The 22,409-nt window shown below is 41.4% G+C and overlaps 1 pseudogene across 1 annotated transcript; it reads right to left on the reverse strand.

Annotated features, from left to right (window-relative positions):
- Positions 1 to 6,034: 6,034 nt before the first annotated feature.
- LOC306661136 (hibernation-associated plasma protein HP-25-like) lies at positions 6,035 to 10,891 on the reverse strand (annotated as a pseudogene). The gene is made up of 3 exons: positions 10,867 to 10,891; positions 10,063 to 10,181; positions 6,035 to 7,384 (listed from the first exon to the last, which is right to left on the reverse strand). The product of its transcript is annotated as a hibernation-associated plasma protein HP-25-like (transcript).
- Positions 10,892 to 22,409: the final 11,518 nt, after the last annotated feature.

Raw genomic sequence — 22,409 nt, forward strand, 5'->3', positions numbered from 1 at the left:
CAGGAGCAGCAAATGAATCACAGGTTTATTTGAACCATCCCAAGGCAGAGGTGAGAACTCTTGGTGGAAACAGGCCAGTGTGAGACTGCTCGGTCGCTGGGGTCATCCTGCTCAGAGGGGGTTCTGTACCTCACAGGATTTATTGGATCAATAACCTTGGATTTGAATGACAGCTCCTGGAGGTAGAAGAGATAAGGTGCTAGCTGTTACAATTTCAAGAGGGCTGTTCCTGCTTACAGCCTTGTTTTTGTTTATCTTGATGAAGTTTTCTCACAATAAACCCTTTTGATGTTTAAACCTATATAATAAATGTGCAGAGCTTGTTCGTGGCCAGTCTTTCTCCCATCAGGAGTTCGGTTGGTCCACCGAGTCCTGCCTTTCTTCCCGTGTGTTTTTTGTCCAATTTCCAATCCACTCATTGCCTATGTTCAGAGAACTGTTCACATATCTCGAGGGTCTCTATTCAAAGTGCTGTTGGTTTTTCTCCACCACCCCGTGATAAATGTGTCTCATCTTCTTCCCAGTAGCTGCACTGTGACAGGAAAGGACCATGTCATCTACTTCTATACTTCTGAAAATACATGTGAGGAAAGCTCATGGTTTATTTATGTATGTGTCTTTTTTTAGTGGCTAATATATTTTGGATTTCTATTCCTGTAAAATTCATACTTGTGATTCATCCTGTGGATAGTCAACATATAATACCCTTGTATGTTGTAGTGAGTATCCTTATTTCATCCATTTATCTGTTTGTGAGGCCCATCCATATTACATTTCTATAAACATGAAAATGTCTTTATTAAAAGTAAGGAAGAAATACTCAGAAGTATTATAGCTGTAATTTCTGCACCCAGTCATGGGATAATAACTGGTATTTATAACTATTTTCTTTCACTACCTATTCCACATTTTCTTTGTCCTGAACAAGACCTCATCTAGTTGTGACCCTTTACCTGCTGTGTCAATCCCTGACACCTCTGAAACTATCGTATCTGATAAGTCATGTGGCTCAAGTGACAGAGAAGCTCGCATGACTCCCTGAACCCGTTGTGGAGCCTTCTCTTGTCCAGGGTTCAACTCATAATCATTTATCCAGTCACACGGTAAATGGTCCAAATAGGGAATGGGTTGCCTCCAAAATCTAAAGAAGTCTACTAGATGCTGTACCTTCTTTTTAGTTATAGGAGGGGCAGATGTGAGATCCCTCACTTTGGAAGGGATATTTCATGAGGTCCCACACTAATGGACACCTGGAAATCTCACTGAGGTAGAAGGCCCATGACTTCTATTGTATCTCTTTTCCATCCTTTGGTACACAATTATCTTATCAAAAAATAGGGTAGTTCCCATTTCTGGCTCATTACCCAGTTGGCATAATGCTCTTGTTTTGGATGGAAGGTTATGCTCCTCTTTCCTACTTACAATTTATAGGTTGAAGCCCTAACTCCCAGTGTGTCTTTATTTGGAGATAGGAAATTTATGGAAGTAATTAAGATTAAATGATGTCATATTTGGGGGTTCTAGCCCATAGAATTAATGTCTCCATAAGAAGAGACACCAAGATCTTACTCCCTCTCTGTATGCACACACCAAAGAAGAGTTGTGTGAGGAGAGAGAAGACAGTCATCTGCAAACAAGAAGAGAACCCTCATCAGAAACAAATTGGTTGGCACCTTGCTCATAGACTTCTAGCTTCCACAACAGCAGGGAAACAAATTTCTGTTGCATTAACAAGATAATAAGTCTGTGGTATTTTGTTACGTCAGCCAAAGTGAACAATGCAGTCATCAGTACAATGGGCCAGGATAATAGCTTATGGGGAAAGATGATTAAGACCTCTGTGAACTGCACTGTGACGCAGGGCTTGAGAGTTTACCCACCTCTGAGGTAGGAGAGTGAAGGTGTATTGCTTTCCTCGCCAGCTGAATGCAAACTGCTTCTACTAGGCCCTATTACAGGGATGAAGAAAAAGGCATTTTCCAGATCAATAACTGCATCCCAGGTACCAGGAGATGGTTTACTGTGCTCAAGAATGAAGCCACATCTGATATAGTAGCTGCAATTGGAGTCACCACCTGAGTGAACTTACACTGATCCATCGGTGTTCTCTGAGATCCATCTTTCTTCTGCACAGGTCAAAGAGTGTGTCAATGAGTGTGACCTAGTGGGAACCAACCCTTGTACACCTTTCAGGTCCTTGACGACAGCACTAATCTCTAAAATTCTTCCCAAGAATGTTGTATTGCTTTTGAATTACTATTTTCCTAGCGAGAGGCAGTTCTAATGGCTTCCTTTTGACCTTTCTTACAATAGAAGTCCTCAATTCATAGCTCAGGGAGCCAATGTGGGGACTCTACAATTTTCTTAGTATATTTATTCCAATCGTGCTTTCCAGAACTTGGGAAATAATCACATGATTGGATTGGGACTCCGCTAGACCACTCTACAAAGGATCTGAGCTTAGACTTGACTATCTGGTCTCCATAAGTCCTAACTCTGACTGGGGGACCACAGTGACATTTTGGGTGTCCTGGAATTAGTGTCAGTTTAGAGATGGTGTTAACTAATTCACAAAAAGTCTGATTATTTTCCTTTTTTTGAGAGTATAATCATAAAAGGCCACAGGTTCCTTTGAAATGCTGGGAGAAATATTAACAAAATTGGCAGGGTTGCAAGGTTCTTTCTTAAAGAAACTGCTGTAGTGTGGATCTTCAATGTTCCCCAAAGCCCAGATGTGGGAAGCTTAGTCCCCAGTTCAAGGTGCTGCAGGGAGGGGGTGGAAGCTTTGGGAGGTATGCCCTAGTGCAACAAAGTTAGGTGATTGCACGTGTGCCCTTGAAGGAGATATTGGTACCCTGGTCTTTCTTTGATCTCTCTCTTTGCTTTCCAGCTGCTATGAGGTCAGCAGCTTTTCAGCAGCTTTGCTCCACCATGTTCTCCTACCATGAGGCACTGCCTCACTGTAGATACCAAATAATAAGTCAACTGACTAACTGACTGTGGACTCAAACCTCCAAAACCATAAGTCAAACTAAACTTTCTTCTTTTAAGTTGATTATCTCAGGTATTTTGTTACAATAATGGAAAGCTGACTAACACAGAAAATTGGTACCAAGGAGTGGGTGGTTGCTGTGACTATGCCTGAAATGACATGGAGGAGCCTATGGAACTGGTTATGTGGGAGGAGTTTTGAAAAGTTTGGAGGAGCAGACTGGAGAGAGCCTAGAATGTTCTATGTAGAACTTAATGGGAAATTATGGTGAAAGGTCAGAAGACCAGATGCTGATAGAAATGCAGGCAGTCAAAATGAGGTTTCAGATGGTAATAAGGACTCTATTGGGAATTGGACAACATGCCATCGTTTTTACACTGTTTAAAAGAATTTGGCTGCATTACACCCATGCCCTGTGACTATGTGGGAGGCTGAGCTTAAAGATGACAGAATTGTCTGTCTGGCAGAGGAAATTTCAAGGCAGAAGAGCATTTAGCAGCAGCGTGGGTATTACTGACTGATTTTAAGCCAAATGTATTATGAAAATCAGGAGCAAAAAGAAACAGAGTGAAAAAATTTGGAAAGTTTGCAGTTGACTGAAAAAGGAGCATATTTAAAGGTGCTGCCAAGGAAGGTACAGTTGCTAAAGAGATTGGCACCATTAAAAGAAGCCAAGTACTTTACATCAGGACAGTGAGAAAGGTGCCTTGAAGGCATCTCAGGAATCAGCAAGACCTCACCCATCCCAGCCTCAAAAGCAGACAAGTGTAAACTCATTTCAAAAAGAGTTTCTTTTGAGAAGAAAGCCCCAAAGAACCGTGTGCCCACACAGCCACCTAGAGAGGCTTTCCCTGTGACTCATTTCCTAGCACTTGGGGTCTGCTGTAGTCATGATTCACACAGGCCCTGGCAGAGTGCTCACTGGGGGTAGACCTTGGGGTCATGCATGGGGTGCTGGATTTGCAGGATGCTGAAGTGAGAGTTGGGGGCTCGTGGAGGCTTCCTCCAGGATTTCAGAGGCTGGAAGTTCAGGCAGTGTGTGGCAGGGTCAGAGACTCTGCGAGAAGCCCCTGCTGGGGCAACATGAACCTGTGAGAGTGAATCTGAAGCTGCAGTAAAGTTTCCAGGAGCATTAAGATGCTAGAAACTAGGAATACCTGCTGGGAGATGCTTCAGGCAGTGAGAAGAGCTCGCTTGTGTGAGTGGCCATGTGGGCTGGAGCCATCAAAGCCACAGGGGGCTGTTCAACCGTTGGGCCCACATCCTGCCATCACGTACCCACCCCCACCCATGCTGGATATGGAACTACACAATTTAACGTATGACCGGCTGGCTGTCCATCTTGCTTTGATCCAGTTCCTCCTTATTATTTTCCTATTATTCCCACTTGAAATGGAGAAGTGTGCCCTGTGCCATTGTAGCCTGGAAGTATATAACCTGCTTTTTGATTCTTATGGAGGCTCACAGCTAAGAGTTTGCCTTGAGTCTCGGGGAAGACTTCAGATATGGACCTGTGAGCAACATTGGAAGAGCTAAGATTTGGGAAACTCTTAGAGATGGATTAAATACATTTTGCATTATGAGATGGGTGTGAGTCTTTGGGTACAGGGGAAGAACAAGCCTGTGTACTGAATGTTGGGTCGCCAGCCTGTGGTGCTATTGGGAGGTGTGAAACCTTTAGAAGATGGAGCCCAGTGGAAAGAAGTGGGGTCATTGGGGTGTGCCCTGCACAGGGATATGGAACCCTGGTCCCTCCCCGTCTCTCTCTTCATTTCCTGGCCACCATAAAGTGAGCAGCTTTGCCCCACCTTTGTTCCCCACCCACACCCACACCCCCATAGTGTTCTTCTTGGCGGGCCAAGAAGAACAGAGCCAACCACCCATGGACTGAAACCTCCGAAGCCATGAGCCAAAAACAAAACAAAGCAAAAAGTCCTTTTGTTCCTTTTAAGGCACTTCATCTCTGGCATCTTTTCATAACAATGGAAAACTGATCAACATAATGTCTAAAGGTAGAAATCCAGGGCTGGAACAGCAGTTCAAAGAGGTCATCAAAGAGCCAAGTTGTCCCTATATTCATGCCCCAATCATCTTTCAGATGGAGGATGTAAGATACTTTTGGTGTGTAATGAAATTTTGGCTAACTGACCTGAATGTTAGATAAATATTATTATGTTTATATAATTATTATATATAAAATAGACATTTATTTAATATATAATTATTATATATGCATTATATATATAAACATTATGTTAGGTAATTGTAACATTACTTTTATAATTTATATTGTACTGATACTCATGTGCAGCTTTCACGTTTCATGGTTTAAAAAGAAACCTTTTTAGTATTGGGCTTTAGTTCTCATGATCAAAACATAATTGCTGCCGCTCCTGTTGTTAGCATCTGCAGACCAACGAAGGGAAGAGACAAAGGACAAAGCCAAGAGCCGAAGAACCCGTCCAGCTGAGTCCGCATGGGAAGAGACTCCCAGCAGCTCTTGTTAGTGGCTGTCAACACTAAAAGACACCAAGACTAGTGGCACCAAGAGAGAATGAGGCTGAGGTGAGGGGCTGGGCATTTTAATTGGGTTCAATGCTACCACGGACAAAGTTGGAGTTGTCTCAGTACCAAAGCGAGGAAGAAAGGTAAAATGAAAACGAACTAGGTAGGTAGCAAGTTTGGAAGGTTGTCTTGGTTGGCTATGGTTATAACAAAAATCATAGACTGGGTGGTGGAAACAACAGAAATGTATTATAACTTTGGAGGCTGGGGAGCCCAAGATTCAGGTGCCAACCAAGTTGGTTCTTGGTGAAGTCTTTCCTCCTGGCTTGATGATGGCTCCTTCCTGTTGTGTCCTCTCATGTCTTCTTTTATAAGGCCACAGTTCACATGGGGTCAGGTGCAGTTCAAATCTGGAATGTCCCCAAAAGCTCAGGTGTTGGAAGCATGGTCTCGAACACAGCAAGGTACAGAGCTGGGACTTTTAGATAATGACTGGGTTGTGAGAACTCTGACCTCATCCACCATCTGGGACAGCCAAATGGATACTGGGAGGTGGGACCTAGCTGAGGAAGTAGATGGGGGGTGCCCTTTAAGGGTTTGTCTCTTCCCAGTCCCTTTCTCCCTCTCTCTGCTTCCCGGCTGCCACGAGCTATACCCTTCTGCCATGATGTGTCCGCCTTAGCGTCAGCTAACCCTGGACTAAATCCTCTGAAACCATGAGCCAAAATAAATCATACCCCCTTGAGCTGCTCTGGTTGGGTATTCAGATCATGATAATGAAAAGCTCACTGGCACAGGGCCCCCATCTCATGACCTCGTCTCACCTTAAATCTTCCCGAGACCCTTTGTCCAGATACGGTCACTTTAGGGGCTAGGGTTTCTGCATGGAACTTGGAAGAGGGGGTGTCCAGTTCAGCCCGTGGCAATGGTGCATATCCTCCCTTAATCACTCTTACAGTCCTCTTCCCCTCCACCCACAGAGATAGCCTCCTAGGAAAGGAACAGATGTCAGGCATTCACATTTTCTTTGGAGTTTAAAGGACTTCCCTTCCTCTGCAAGGAAAGTCATCTCACAGACAGCACCCTTAGTGAACCTGGGGCGAGCGAGGGGACAGAACAAGGCTCTGGCTTCCTGAAAATTCAGTGGGAATTTCTTCCCAATAATCACATTCACTGGGCTCCTATCCTTTTCTCTGGCTTCTTGAAAGCCCCCCCCTCCACCCCAATCAGGTCTGTTATAATGGTGGGATTATGCTATTTGCAAACTGACTTTATCATTTCCACGTTTCTTATTAAATGTGATTTATTCAACTGAGAACTCTGAAGATTTTAGAGCAGCGTGTGAAATGGGAAATTTTGCCCACTAATTCAGACTTGCAGGACGGATGGAGGAGCTCAAGCCAACTTAATTTCCATCAAGCAAATACCCAAGAACACATATTTCAGTGACGCCCTTTTCAGAATCTGCTCCATTCAGCTTGGATTCCAGCCAGACTTTGTCCCCCTTCTCCAGGGCCATATTGACAGTCCCCATTGCATGTTTAGAGCTTGGCTTGGGCCCCTTGGCTTGTAATCCCATTGGCTTGGGCTTGTTTCTCTCTGATCTGGATGCCATTCCTCACGAGTCTTATCTTCACAGAACTCTGAAGCAGTCCAAGGTCAAAGCCAAAATGGTACGCACCGGGGTTGGCACAGCTGAACTCTCCAGGGGCCACCTTACAGTGGTCCTCCTGATTGCACAGAGACTCCTTGAACATGGTGCGCTGGAAGGGCTCTGGAAGACACTCACTCAGCTTCACAGAAAGGCAGACTTGGGTGGCGATGGGCCCTTTTTGATGTCTCCAGGATGGCCTCATCATCCTGCCATTCCTGGTCTCCCTGGTGGTCCTGTACGCCAAGACATGCAGGCAGAGGGAAGAGGAGTTTTGAACTTGTGCACTTGATGATTGACATATATCTCTTTGTCTCCCATCCACCCCTTTTAGTTACATTCTCCTTACCCTTAAAGATTGAAATTAAACCCTTTCCAGGAAGTTTTCCCTCCTGCCATGGATTTAGAGATGCCCTGTCCTCCTGGCTCTGGAGATAGTGGTATCCCATGTTTATGTTGATCACAACCTTTACCACACTGAATTGTAATCCCTCCTCAATCCTTCCCCTTCACTGGGGCTGTACCTTATTGACATACCTGGCTTGTCGGTAACACGCAAAATATGAATTCTGGAGGAATATATTCTTGAATTATCTAAGGTATCTTTTAGGCAGAAGCACATGTTTTCTTTACTATAAGACTTATAACTAAAAACCACTTTCTGTAGGAAAAAAAATCATATTGTGCCATGACTAAACAGTACAGATCAATGGCACAGGAACCCATGAATGCTTTCTCAAACCTCACCAGTGCCCTGCGTACATTGTTTCCTCTGCATCTGCATCTGCGGATAAGGGGTTTAGGAACCTGCACAGTTAGTGATGTACATAAGTCAGTCTGATGAAAACCGCTGCCCAAGGGATCAGCTTGTCCCTCAAGTCGTCCTGTTTTCGGAGAAGGTGCTCAGAGTCAAGTGGAAATTGGTATCTTTCCATGCTCCATCCTGCCCCTGATGTCTTAGGAATCACTATGTGGCTCTAACGTAAAATACATGCAGCCACAGTGAGCATGACAATAACAGTATTTGCAAGAGTTTGTCTACTGAAGTGCTGTTCAAAGGATTCTTTTAAAGCTAACTTTTTCAAGCTGATTATCTGGACTCATAAACTTAATTATGTGAACACCATCAAAAGTATTTTGTAGAGTATATAGTTATGGTTGGGTGCTGTGGCACAGCCCTGTAATCCCAGCAACTCAGGAAGCTGAGGCAAAAGGATCACAAGTTCAAGGACAACCTCAGCAACTTAGCAAGACCCTCGGCAATTTGGTGAGACCTGTCTCAAAAGAAAAATGTAAAGGACTGGGCTGTAGCTCAGTGGTAAAGTGCCCCCGTTCAGTCCCAGTTTGCAAGAGAGTGTGAAGTTATTTCCCTCAATGCATGATTGAACTTAAAATTGATGAACAAAATAAGAATAGGTGCATGTCTCCTATGATACTATAAATTTAATCAGGCACAACCTGATACCATTCCTTCTAATTTAGCAATGTAGATTTTGCCTTTAAATGTTTACAGTGAGCTCTTTTTCATATCACGTCTGCTTGTGAGTGAGGTGCTTACAAGCACTCGTGTGTGCATGTGCACATGTGTACAATCGTATGACTTTTCCTACCACCTGAATCCATTTGATCTCAATTTGGAATTTATCTCACTTGACCAATTCCAGCTTAAAAGTTAATACTAGTGATAACACACCACTTCTCTAGCTCAGAGCTGCAACGTGGGTGTCTGAGTTCTCACTAAGCTCCAGCCTAACAATCCCAGTTCTCTAGTTGGCAAGCACCTCTTGTTACAGAGTTGACTGTGTATCTGATTGAATATTTGCAATGTCTATATTTGCCTGATTTTTCCCTTACAAAGCAGAAATCGCAAGTGCTTTAACCTGCTATAAACAGCAGTATGCAAATACAGTCCCTCTCTTGGACAAGCAACCTCCTCCAGCCCCACTTGCTCCACAGCAGAACGGCAAGGGTTAGGGTGCATGCACACTTCTTCCAAGTTTTTATGAACTGAATGAACTTAGTGCATTTAGGGGGGTGGCCAGGGATGAACCCAGGGCTTTTAACCACTGAGCAATACCCCCAGCCCTTTTTATATTTTATTTTAAGTTGCTGAGGCTGGCCTTGAACTTGAGATCCTCCTGCCTCATCCTCCCAGTTATTGCATGTTTTTGTCTTCATTCCTTTGTTATGGTTAAGGTATGAAGTGTTCCCCAAAAGCTCATGTGTGAGAATGCAAGAAAGTTTAGAGATGAATTCATTGGATTATGAAAGCCTTAACCCAGTCAATCCAATGATATGGATTGCTGGGCTGTAACAGTAGGCAGGTAGGTGGCTGGAGGTGGTAGGTCACTGGGGGTGTAACTTTGGGGATTATACTTTGTCCCTGGTGAGCAGAGCTCTTCCTCTCTGGGTCCTGATTGCCATGTCCTGCACTGCTTCCCTTCATCATATCCTTCTCCATGATGTTCTGCCTTTCTTTTGGCTCAGAGCTATGGAGTTGGCCATCTATGGACTGAGACCTCTGAAACCATAAGCCAAAATAAAATTCTCCTCATCTAAACTGTTCTTTTTGTGGGGTATTTAGCTAACTAAAATGCCTTACCATGTCGTGTGTGGATACCAACCAGAGTTGTATTTGGGGTCTCTGACCCAGCGGTACAGCAAATATCCTGGGCAGAACATCTTAAACACTTAGGCTATTTAATCTATTACCAAATCTCTGATTCAGTAACTGTAGGTTGAGAATTTGACATTCTGACGTACAGTCAAGAGCTGAGGAACAGCCCAGAGTGAAAAGAAACATCTTGCTTCAACAATATTGATTACCAAGGTCACTGGGGAGTTTGAATGGGTCTAAAACACTACCACCAAAGAGGGAAAGGAATGGCCAGGAGACACAGGGAAATAAGCTCACCTCGTGGACCAGGTGTTCCGATAGGTCCTGGGGGACCTTGAGGTTCACAGGGTTCAGAATTTCCTTCAATGTTGAAATAGCCAGGGCTGATGTGATAGGCATGACCAAAATCCAGAGGCCTCGAGCAGAGGGTTACCAGGATAAGTTCACACAGATTAGAGGAAAATGCCATTGTTCTTGAGGGATAGTGTTCCTGATATTGTCAAAGAGACACAACCTCTCCCAGTCCCATGTGTGTGTTCCTCTGACCCTTCACAGCAGTGTGGTTACTGGGCCAGAGAAGGGGGGAAATTTCAAGGGCATCATCCTAGGCTGCTGCACCCTCTCCAGGCGCCCTCTAGGTGGTGCACAGACAAGCCTGATCTTTCCTGTAGGAGACCAATATTGTCCTTTCTAATCCATGCTTCTGTTAGCCAGGAAATCATCTGGCAACCACGTTTGAGTAACTGGTGCTGGTCATAATGATAAGATATCTAGGGTCCTCTTACTTAGGCTTTAGGGTTGCTGGAAATACCACTGAAGAGAAATATCTGTATAGCTCCCCTATATCTCCCTGATCAAAAAAAAAAAAAAAAAAAAAAAGGTTTTTATTTTGTCAAACCCCATTTCCATGTCACTCATTCCTAGAAAATTTCCCTGCTCTTTTAAAGAATATGCATATACCACTTCTGACTTACTTCTCTGTTGTTTCTACTCATTAGTTAAGACACCAGAGGGCATTTCATCTGCGTGCCCATCCTGTTAGGGCATGCTGGTCTCTGAGGTAGGGCGAATTACTGATTGCAGGTCCCCATCCTTTCTTACATTCACACCCATTCCACAGCCTCATCTTGAGCAGAGTCCTTCTCTGTCCCTCATAGGGTAGAAACGATCATTGTGATGGTAAATATCATGTACTGGTTTGTGTCCAGCTGCTGTCCCTTCAGCCTGGGCCCCATACTGGTTAAGTTTGAGCACAACTTTTTAAGCTGACCCAAGACCTATAGTCTGGAGTAGAGTGTCCCCAGTCTCCCTTCAGATTGGTGAGTCAGTGTGTTTCTGGTTTTATGATGCTGGGCTGCTGTTATGCAGATAGTCAGCTTCCACAGGCTTCTTCCGGTCAGGAAGGATGTTGGACATTTCTTGAGCTACTCCGCATTCAGCCATTTGTCTACATTATTTGCTGTTACAGTAGCTGTAAGTATTTAGGAAATGGAATGTGATTTTACTTTAGAGAATGAATGCAAAGACTGAGGTAGACCCTAACCATTTTATTTTTCTCCAAACTGCTTTTCAGTTTAACCCATTGACTGTCATTTTTTTCCTAATGTGCTGAACTACTAAGACAGTCGTTGGCAAGGAACTTTTTTTTCTATCCCTGAAAAATCCTACCACCCATTCATTTAAAAACGTGAACATTATTTTCTGTTCTCAAGATTCTCTTCCCTAGTTTCAATCTTTATGCAACTGATTGCTGAATGGGGAACGGGTCCTAGTGAAAACCTCAGATAAAAGTGAGCAGGACAGGTATGTCCATAGGGAAACTTCCTGGTTTCCTTCTCCTCAGTTTTCACGTCTACAAAGTGAGTGATAGTTACACCCAGCTAAGGGAGTAGCATGGAGTTTTAGGGATATTTAATAACAGCCAGCATGGTGAAGACAAAGCCCGAGTCTCACCGTAGGGAGCTCTGGTCTTTGCTTCTCTCATGAAAGTATGTAGGTTGTAGGAATTTTCATTGATTGGCATCATTTTATTCCCACAAATAAAGTAATATGGTCAAAGCCTATATATGGACTTTCAGTTGGGTAAAATAGGCTATCAATAAATACAAATTGTAGAGGAAATTATCCCTGCCATAGCAGACTGGTCCTCCAGATTCACTGCAAAACTTCATTCATTGATGAAATTTTATGTTACAAGCATGTGTGAAAATACCAAATGAATACCACTATTATGATACTATAGTGCACCAACAAAAATTAATCAAAAAGAAATATATAACACAGAGGGCCCTATTAAAAAAAATTTTATGATATCTCAGCTATGGTAGCAAAGGAGTCTGAAGTGTTAGTTTGAAAGTTTAATTTCTGCATCATCTAACTCTTGCAGTAGATGATAAGTTATCAATTATATTCCTGGCAATATAATTGGCCTTAATTTCTCATACTGGTGATGTCTTGCAAAATGGTAAGTCAAGTAAACCAGTCTAAGAAAGTAAGTAGAAAAAAACTTAATACTAGAATAATCTGAGAATTTGTTTCTCAAGTTCAGATGGACATGGTTTCACACACCTTAGTTCTGACACATCCCAAAGGTGGAGTTGCGGGGAATGACTCGCACACTCTGCCCCCTCTAGACAGTGGTGCTACAAAGTTCAGCTAATATCACAAAACTGTTTAGAAGCTGGAGTGTGGTGTGATCAAAGTGCCCACCCCGATGTGGGGCACATCTGCTTCTTTACATTCCCTCTTGGGCCCTTTCCCCTACTCTCTACCTTCTAAGTAGTGGGGGTGGGGGATACGGATGTGAGCCGGGGATAACTTTACCACAAAAAGTTCTCAATTTCTGACATGGAGGCCTTGGGTCATCTCAAGATGATTTTAAAACAGTTATGAGAAAATCCCCAGTGTTCAGACATATAGTTCATAATTATAATTTTTTCACTCTCTCTGTGAAGTTGGGAGGGTTTTGATATTGCATTCTTCATAGGAAAGAAGGAAAAATTTGAGGTCCACAAAGGAAAAGTAGTTGGACTTCTTTAACACTGTTTTAGAAGATGGGGCTTGTTCTGGAATATTCTTCTCTTGACTCACTTAATTATGGACTTAAATGAAAATTAGTGGGCAATGCTTTATATGTTCAGTCTAAAATATGGTCCACAGACTGGGGATGTAGCTTGGTGGTAGAGCATTTGCCTAGTGTGCCTGAGGTATACATCCCGAGCACCATAAAAAAAAAGGAAGAGGTAGTCCACACCTCCCCATCCACCATTCAAGCACATTCAAAATACTGGCACACAAAAAATAATTCAATGCAGACTGCCCGGTAACAACGAAGGGTAAATTTACTTGCTTCTCCTTGTATATTATAACATTGTCCTCAACATGTATTGTAACGATACTGCAACTGAATAGAAAAGAAAACCACCATTGAAATTATAAACCCTTGGGCGGACTAGAGGGAGGCTGTGTTCCTTGTCGCTCCGTAACGCCGGATTCAAGCAGAGGATATCTGTTTCTCGGTGAGGCAGTTTTTGCTGCTTATCGATCCCCTGGTGTTTACCCCATTTGTCTGCTGTGATGACCTGCAATCTGCCAGCATATCGATGCCTTTTTTGAGAGCAGATTGCTCACTGTCAGGCGTCTATCATCCGCCATTTGCCCGCCTCTTGCCTGTCCATCGCCTGCCTTACCCCTATCCATCACCCAGCGCTCGAGGTTCACCTCCCGATCGTCTGACAGCTGCCAGCAAACTGACCGCAGACCGCCAGTGGAGCACCAGCTGCCTGCTGTCGCCTGGAAGTTCACTGTCACAGTACCTGCAGGTTTGATTACACGTGGCTGCTGCCATTTTGAGACAACAGCCAGGCCCCGTAGGACCCCTGGCCAGACTGACTGAGCCCTGTCTCCAGGATCCCTCAGCCCCACCGACCACTCCCTCCCTCTGGGGCCCTCACATCGACTGACCGCTCCCTGCCGCCAGGACCCCCAGACCAACTGACTGTGCCCTATCACCGGGACCCCAGACCAACTGATTGCACCCGGCCTCCAGGATCCCACAACCACACCAAACACACCCGACCTCCAGGACCCCAGCCGGACCAACTGCATCCTGTCTCCAGGACCTCCAGCTGACCACGTCCACCCCTGAGCTGCAGCTCCCCATTTGCCAACACATTTCGAAGCCAGAGTGGCCATCTTGGATAATCCTGGAAGCCGGAGCTCCAATCTTCGGGTGGGGCAAATCCCATCCTGAGATGCCTGCTGGAGGCTTGAAGCTCATTGTCAGGTACCTCTCTTGCATCAGGCTACTGAACATTGGGAGGTTTCATTAGTATATGACTGTTATACAGTAGATTTTCTTTTTTCTCCTTTTAAAAAAAAATTTAAGTTTTTATTTCTTTACTTTCTTGCTTTCTTTTCCTTTTGTTTACCTGTTCCCTCAGAGTCTCTTTCTTCCTTTTTTGCATGCTAACATCTGATTTCTTTTGATTACACTCTCACCCTTTCTATCATCTAGAACTTCTGAATATTCTTTTCTTCTCCCATTAACAGCCACATTCTACATCCCTCTGCATCCTCTTTGTCCTCCATTAGAAACTGCAGACCTTACTGCAAACCTGTTTGTTTTATCGAAGATAACATTTGAACTCATTTTGTTTATTATGACAATTTTGTTATTGTCCCCATAGGGGCTACTTGGTCTAGGATTGCATAGTGTCTGATTTGGGCACTGCTAATATTGATCTCCCCTTAAAGAAAGGGTTTTGGAAAACTGTAGGGCCACTATAAGCCTATAGGAGGAAATCTGCAATACCCCAGATCTGCACTGCTAGAGGGGAAGATACATGAGCAACATGAAAAAACAAGGGAAGAAAATGATCCAAACAAATCTAGATTCTATAGTAATAGAATCCAATGACAGTATGTTAGAAGAAATGTCAGAAAAAGACTTCAGATTATACATGATTAAGATGATTCGCGAAGCAAAAGATGAGATAAGAGAGCAAATGCAGGCAATGAATGATAATACCAATAAGCTGAAAGAGTACCTGCAGGAAGCAAAAGATCATTTCAACAAAGAGATAGAGATTCTCAAAAAAAAAAACAAACAGAAATCCTTGAAATGAAGGAGACAATAAACCAAATAAAAAACTCAATGGAAAGCATCACCAAAAGACTAGACCACTTGGAAGACAGAACCTCAGACAATGAAGACAAAATATTTAATCTTGAAAATAAAGTCGCCCAAATAGAGAAGCTGGTAAGAAATCATGAACAGAATCCCCAAGAACTATGGGACATCATGAAAAGACCAAATTTAAGAATTATTGGGATTGAGGAAGGCCCAGAGATACAAACCAAAGGAATGAACAACCTATTCAATGAAATAATATCAGAAAATTTTCCAAACCTGAAGAATGAAATGGAAAAATCAAATACAAGAGGCTTACAGAACACCAAATGCACAGAATCACAACAGAGCCACACCAAGGCACATTATAATGAAAGTGCCTAACATTCAAAATAAAGATAGGATTTTGAAGGCCGCGAGAGAAAAGCATCAGATTACACATAGGGGGAGACCAATACGGATAGCAGCAGACTTCTCAACCCAGACTCTAAAGGCTAGAAGGGCCTGGACCAACATATTTCAAGCTCTGAAAGAACATGGTTGCCAACCAAGAATCCTATACCCAGCAAAACTAACCTTCAGATTTGAAGATGAAATAAAATCCTTCCATGATAAACAAAAGTTAAAAGAATTTACGAATAGAAAGCCTGCACTACAGAATGTTCTCAACAAAATATTCCATGAGGAGGAAATGAAAAACAACAATGGAGGTCAGCAAAGGGAGGAACTATCTTAGAGAAAAACCACTCAAAGGAGAAACCAAGCCAACTTAAAAACCAAAAATAAGCCAAATGACTGGGAATACAAATCATTTCTCAATAATAACCCTGAACGTTAATGGCCTAAACTCCTCAATCAAAAGACATAGACTGGCAGAATGGATTCAAAAGAAAGACCCAACAATATGCTGCCTGCAAGAGACTCATCTCATAGAAAAAAAACATCCACAGACTAAAGGTGAAAGGATGGGAAAAAACCTACCATGCACATGGACTCAGTAAAAAAGCAGGGGTTTCCATCCTTATATCATATGAAGTGGACTTCAAGCCAAAGTTAGTCAGAAGGGATAAAGAAGGACATTTCATACTGCTTAAGGGAACCATAAATCAGGAAGACATAACGATAGTAAATATTTATGCCCCAAACAATGGTGCATCCCTGTACATCAAACAAATCCTTCTCAATTTCAAGAATCACATAGACCACAATCCAATAATTCTGGGCGACTTTAATGCACTGCTGTCACCACTAGATAGATCTTCCAAACAAAATCCAACCAAAGAAACCATAGAACTCAATAACACAATCAATAACCTAGATTTAATAGATATATATAGAACATTCCATCCATCAACAAGCGGATACACTTTCTTCTCAGCAGCACATGGAACCTTCTCGAAAATAGACCATGTGTTATGCCACAAAGCAGCCCTTAGGTAATGCAAAAAAATAGAGATACTGCCTTGTGTTCTATCAGATCATAATGGACTGAGAGTAGAAATCAAAGACAAAATAAAAAAAGGAAATTACTCCAAGACTTGGAGACTAAATAATATGCTATTGAATGAAACATGGATAACAAAAAACATCAGGGAGGAGATTAAAAAATTCTTAGAGGTCAATGAGAATGATGATACAACATATCAAAATCTCTGGGACACTATGAAAGCGGTACTAAGAGGAAAATTCATTGCATGGAGCGCATTCCAGAAAAGAATGAAGAGTCAACAATTAAATGACCTAACATTGCAGCTCAAAGCCCTAGAAAAAGAAGAACAGAATAACAGCAAAAGTAGTAGAAGACAGGAAATCATTAAAATCAGAGCTGAAATCAATGAAATTGAAACAAAAGAAACTATTCAAAAAGTTGACATAACAAAAAGTTGGTTCTTTGAGAAAGTAAACAAAATAGATAAACCCTTAGCCACACTAACAAAGAGAAGGAGAGAGAAGACTCAAATTACTAAAATACATGATGCAAAAGGAAATATCATGACAGACACCACTGAGATACAGAACATAATGAGAAGCTACTTTGAAAATCTGTATTCCAACAAAATAGAAAGTACTGAAGACATTGACAAATTTCTAGAGACATACGCTCCGCCCAAACTGAACCAGGAGGACATACAGGATTTAAACAGATCAATATCAAGCAATGAAACAGAAGAAGCCATTAAAAATCTACCATCCAAGAAAAGCCCAGACGGATTCTCAGCCGAGTTCTAAAAGACCTTCAAAGAAGAACTCATTCCAATACTTCTCAAAGTATTCCAGGAAATAGAAAAGGAGGGTACCCTACCGAACTCATTCTGTGAAGCTAATATCACTCTCATACCCAAACCATCAAGGAAAGAAAATTTTAGACCAATATCCTTGATGAATATAGATGCAAAGATCCTTAACAAAATATTGGCAAACTGTATCCAAAAACATATTAAGAAAATTGTGCACCACGATCAAGTGGGGTTCATTCCTGGAATGCAAGGATGGTTCAACATTCGTAAATCAATAAATGTAATCCATCATGTCAATAGATTTAAGGATAAGAATCATATGGTTATTTCAATTGACGCAGAAAAAGCATTTGACAAAATACAACACCCCTTCATGCTCAAAACACTAGAAAAAATAGGGATAGTAGGAACATACCTGAACATTGTAAAGGCTATTTATGCTAAGCCCATGGCCAACATCATTCTTAATGGAGAAAAACTGAAACCATTCCCTTTAAAAACGGGAACAAGACAGGGATGTCCTCTTTCACCACTTCTATTCAACATTGTCCTCGAAACTTTAGCCAGAGCAATTAGGCAGACTAAAGAAATTAAAAGGATATGAATAGGAAAAGAGGAACTTAAGCTGTCACTATTTATGGATGACATGATTCTATAGAGGATCCAAAAACCTCCTCCAGAAAACTTCTAGACCTCATCAATGAATTTAGCAAAATAGCAGCTATAAAATCAACACACATAAATCTACAGCATTTTTATACTCAAGCGATGAAACAGCTGAAAGGGAAAGGAAGAAAACAACTAAATTTGCAATAGCCTCAAAAAAAAATAAAATACTTGGGAATCACTCTAACCAAAGAGGTAACAGATATCTACAATGAAAACTACAAAACTCTGAAGAAAGAAATTCAGGAAGACCTTAGAAGATGGAAAGATCTCCCATGTTCCTGGATAGGCAGAATTAATATTATCAAAATGTCCATACTCCCAAAAGTGCTACACAGATTCAATGCAATTCCAATTAAAATCCCAATGATGGACCTCACAAAAATAGAGCAAGCAATCATGAAATTCATCTGGAAGAATAAGAAACCCAGAATAGCTAAAGCAATCCTTAGCAGGAAGAATGAAACAGGGGGTATCGCGATACTAGAACTTCAACTACACTACAAAGCAATACTAACAAAAATGGCATGATATTGTCACCAAAATACACAGGTAGATCAATAGTACAGAATAGAGGACACAGACACAAACCCAAATAAATACAATTTTCTCATACTAGACAAAGGGGCCAAAAATATGCAATGGAGAAAAGATAGCCTCTTCAACAAATGGTGCTGGGAAAACTGGAAATCCATTTGCAACAGAATGAAACTAAACCCCTATCTCTCACCCTGCACAAAAAATCAACTCACAATGGATCAAGGACCTTGAAATCAGACCAGAGACCCTGCATCTTATAGAAGAAAAAGTAGGTCCACATCTTCACCTTGTTGGCTTAGGATCAGACTTCCTTAACAGGAATCCCATAGCACAAGAAATAAAAGCAAGAATCAACAACTGGGATAGATTCAAACTAAATACCTTTCTCTCAGCAAAGGAAACTATCAGCAATGCGAAGAGAGAGCCTACAGAGTGGGAGAATATCTTTGCCACTCATACTTCAGATAGAGCACTAATTTCCAGAATCTATAAAGAACTCAAAAAACTCTACACCAAGAATACAAATAACCCAATCAACAAATGGGCTAAGGAAATAAACAGACACTTCACAGAAGAAGATGTACAAGCAATCCACAAACATATGAAAAAATGTTCAACATCTTTAGTAATAAGAGAAATGCAAATCAAAACTACACTAAGATTCCATCTCACCCCAATTAGAATGGCGATTATCAAGAATACAAGCAACAATAGGTGTTGGAGAGGATGTGGGGAAAAGGTACACTCATACATTGCTGGCGGGACTGCAAATTAGTGCAGCCACTCTGGAAAGCAGTGTGGAGATTCCTTAGAAAACTTGGAATGGACCTACCATTTGACCCAGCTATCCCACTCCTTGGCCTATACCCAAAGGACTTAAAATCAGTATACTACAGAGAAACAGCCACATCAATGTTCATAGTGGCTCAATTCACAATAGCCAGACTATGGAACCAACCTAGATGCCCTTCAATTGATGAGTGGATAAAGAAACTGTGGTATATATATACAATGGAATATTACTCAGCTATAAAGAATAATACAATTATGGCATTTGCAGGCAAATGGATGAAATTGGAGAATATCGTGCTAAATGAGATAAGCTAATCTCAAAAATCCAAAAGAGGAATGATCTCACTGATAAGCGGATGATGACACTTAATGGGGTGTGGGAGGGGGACAAGAATGGAGGAAGGAGGGACTATATAGAGGGAAAAGAGAGGTGAGAGGGGTGGGGGGGGGAAGGAAAAAAATAACGGAATGAATCAGACATCATTATTCTGTAAATATATGAATATGCAAATGGTATGCTGTTACTCCATGTACAGACTGAAACAACATGTATCCCATTTGTTTACAATAAAAATGAATTTTAAAAAAAATGAAACACACATAAATACATACAAAAAGAAAAGAAATTATAAACCCTTGGAAATGATTTCTTCCTGTCCAAATTGCAAATCCCTAAAGAAAATATGTTTCCCACTCAGGCAATATGAATTACTTGAGGGCTAATGCTTTCTGTTTCATTTTGCCCCTCAGGAATTTCAGGTCAAATTTCCAACTAAAACTTTCAAAATTAATAGGTGTGTACACTTGTTACATGACCATTTACCATGGTTTTTCCTTTTATTTGTCTTTGTCTCCTAATTTTTACCTGATTATACTTTCCTATTTTGTTTTACTAATTCATGTAAGGTACTTTTTCTTTTAATTTGTTAAATTTTATTTGTTCTAATTAGTTGTACATGACAGTATTTCCTTCCACTCCAGCACTTGACATGGTTCTGTTGAAAGATCATCCTCCCTCTTGGGGGCCATAGGCGTGGCATGTCTCCATGTGCAGTTTCCTTTAATACTAATAATCAATATATCCTTAGATTCAGATTATAGAGAATACTGGGGAGATTTCATGGTGATGGAACACAAAATAACATACAATAAAGTTTAATATTAATACTTAGATGAAACCATAAATAAGCAATTATGATTTGCCCAAATTTGTAAGGAGCCTGTGATTTCTTTTAGCATACAAATTCTCTAAAAGTTATATGTAGGTATATGAGAATGTATTCCTCTGAACTTTGATGTGGTGTTTGGTCTTCATTGCTTTCTTAGTGTCTATGATTAAGTTTAAGGATTTTTTTTTCCCATTTAATAAAAAATAAATAGGTTAATCATAAGTATAATTTGTATTCTTCCTATGTCTAGTTCTTTAAAGATCAAAATAGAGTTTTAGTCCGCCATTGAGTACATGAAATAGAATAAATATTAACTATAAGCTGATTCCTCTATTCTCTGTTAGTAATAACAAAAACTTTTCACTGTTAATAACTAACATTAGAGTTCTTGGAAAGGGTAACTTCTCTAGAAACTTAATGATGAATTCTTTCGGGGAAATTAAAACTAAATGGCGCATAGTGCCTTCTACCTTGCTGGGAACTAGATTTGCTTTTTTTATTTAAGCTATCATACAGTAAGAACATGTTTCTTGAATAAGATCATGAATTATAGTCTTGAAGATTTTTTACTAACACTTCCTTGTATTAACCATGAAATGATGTAATCAATACCAAAGAAAAAACATACAAAAAGACTCTGTGAATAATAAAGATTCAGACTCAGCCTCAGAACACTTGGTGTCTCCGTGTGCTGTTTCTCCACCGTGCCGATGCCTCCCATCCACCTGGGACCCCCAATCACTGCTAGGGCTGGACCCCGGCACAGTGGAATGCATTCAGACATTTTGATAGAGCAGACATAAATAGAGTGTAATCTCTCATTTTCCTGATTCTACATATTGCAGGATCACATTGTTCATGCAGTCATACATGCACCTGAGGTAATAATGTATGTTTCACTCTACTATCCTTCAATATTCTGTGATCTATTGTGGGAAGAAGGAAGAAAGAATTAAGGAGAGAAAGGATAGCAGGCAGAGAAATGAAAAAAATACACAGTGGCTTTGGTTTTTAAACTGGATACAATAAATGTAATGAATAATGCACTTCCATATCTTATTGAGGGTAGGAAGGAGAGAACGGTGGCGATAAAATGTGTGTGAGGGAGACATGGAATTATTTAGTGGAGAGATAAACAAACAAACCATCCATCCTAGGATGAGGCACAGGAACACTGAGCCCGAGAGAGATGAACAATCTGGGCAGAACTGATGGAACATAGAGAAAGGGAGGCTGATTTGCAAGTGCAGCTGGGTACATCTTGCTCCTGGTTTTGGGTGTGCACGTCGGAGTATTAAAGTTAACATACATTCCAAAACCACGCATGTGGGATTTCTCACCACTAACTTTTGTTATAATTCCTCCTGATTAATTTGTATAACTGAGAGTCAATTCAATACTGGCTTCCATCCTTACCCATTTTCATGAGTGCTAAGGGAGAAAGAAAACCTGTATCTCTGGCAGAGTTATGGGTACTTGGTCTCCTAGATTTAATTCAGTGAAAAAATGCTTTTGCTTGGAAAGCAAGAGACAGGGTAATGCAAAGCAGTGATGAATTACAAGATTTCGTTATTGTAATTACAAGTGGTGGGTGTGCTTACCAACAGCTCCCGTGGAGAGAACTCTTCCTCTTCACTCAGGCACTCAGACATGGTGGGCAGAAGCCTACTGGAAATGGGCCTCTCACCTCTTTAGGTCTCACTTGGTTTGATTGTGAAACTTGAGGTTGGATGTTGTGCTGAACTGAATTCTCTGAACACTAGGTCTTCTGGTCTTTCCTGAGGCTGGGTGTCCTGGTTGGATTTTAACCAGAGAAAAGTTGCAGCAATTGTCATTCATAGCGACCACCCTTTACATAGGTCAAGGCTCCGTCTCCGAACACCTGAACCTTGCCTCTTACGTGGTCACTGTCCCCGCTCATCCAGTGGACCTCACTCCTAATGTTCAATGTCAATAGAGTATCAGAACAAGACCAGAAATAGTGGGGAGCTGACTCAACCTGATAATAAAACCCTGCAGATAAAAGCTACAGCTAATCTTAGACTTATTGGTGAAAATCTGAATATGCTCTCTTCCTCAGGTAGGTAAAAAGGTCGCTTTTCACCACTC

Source organism: Sciurus vulgaris, assembly GCF_902686455.1.
Source record: "Sciurus vulgaris genome assembly, chromosome: 5".
NCBI classification, from domain to species: domain Eukaryota; kingdom Metazoa; phylum Chordata; class Mammalia; order Rodentia; family Sciuridae; genus Sciurus; species Sciurus vulgaris.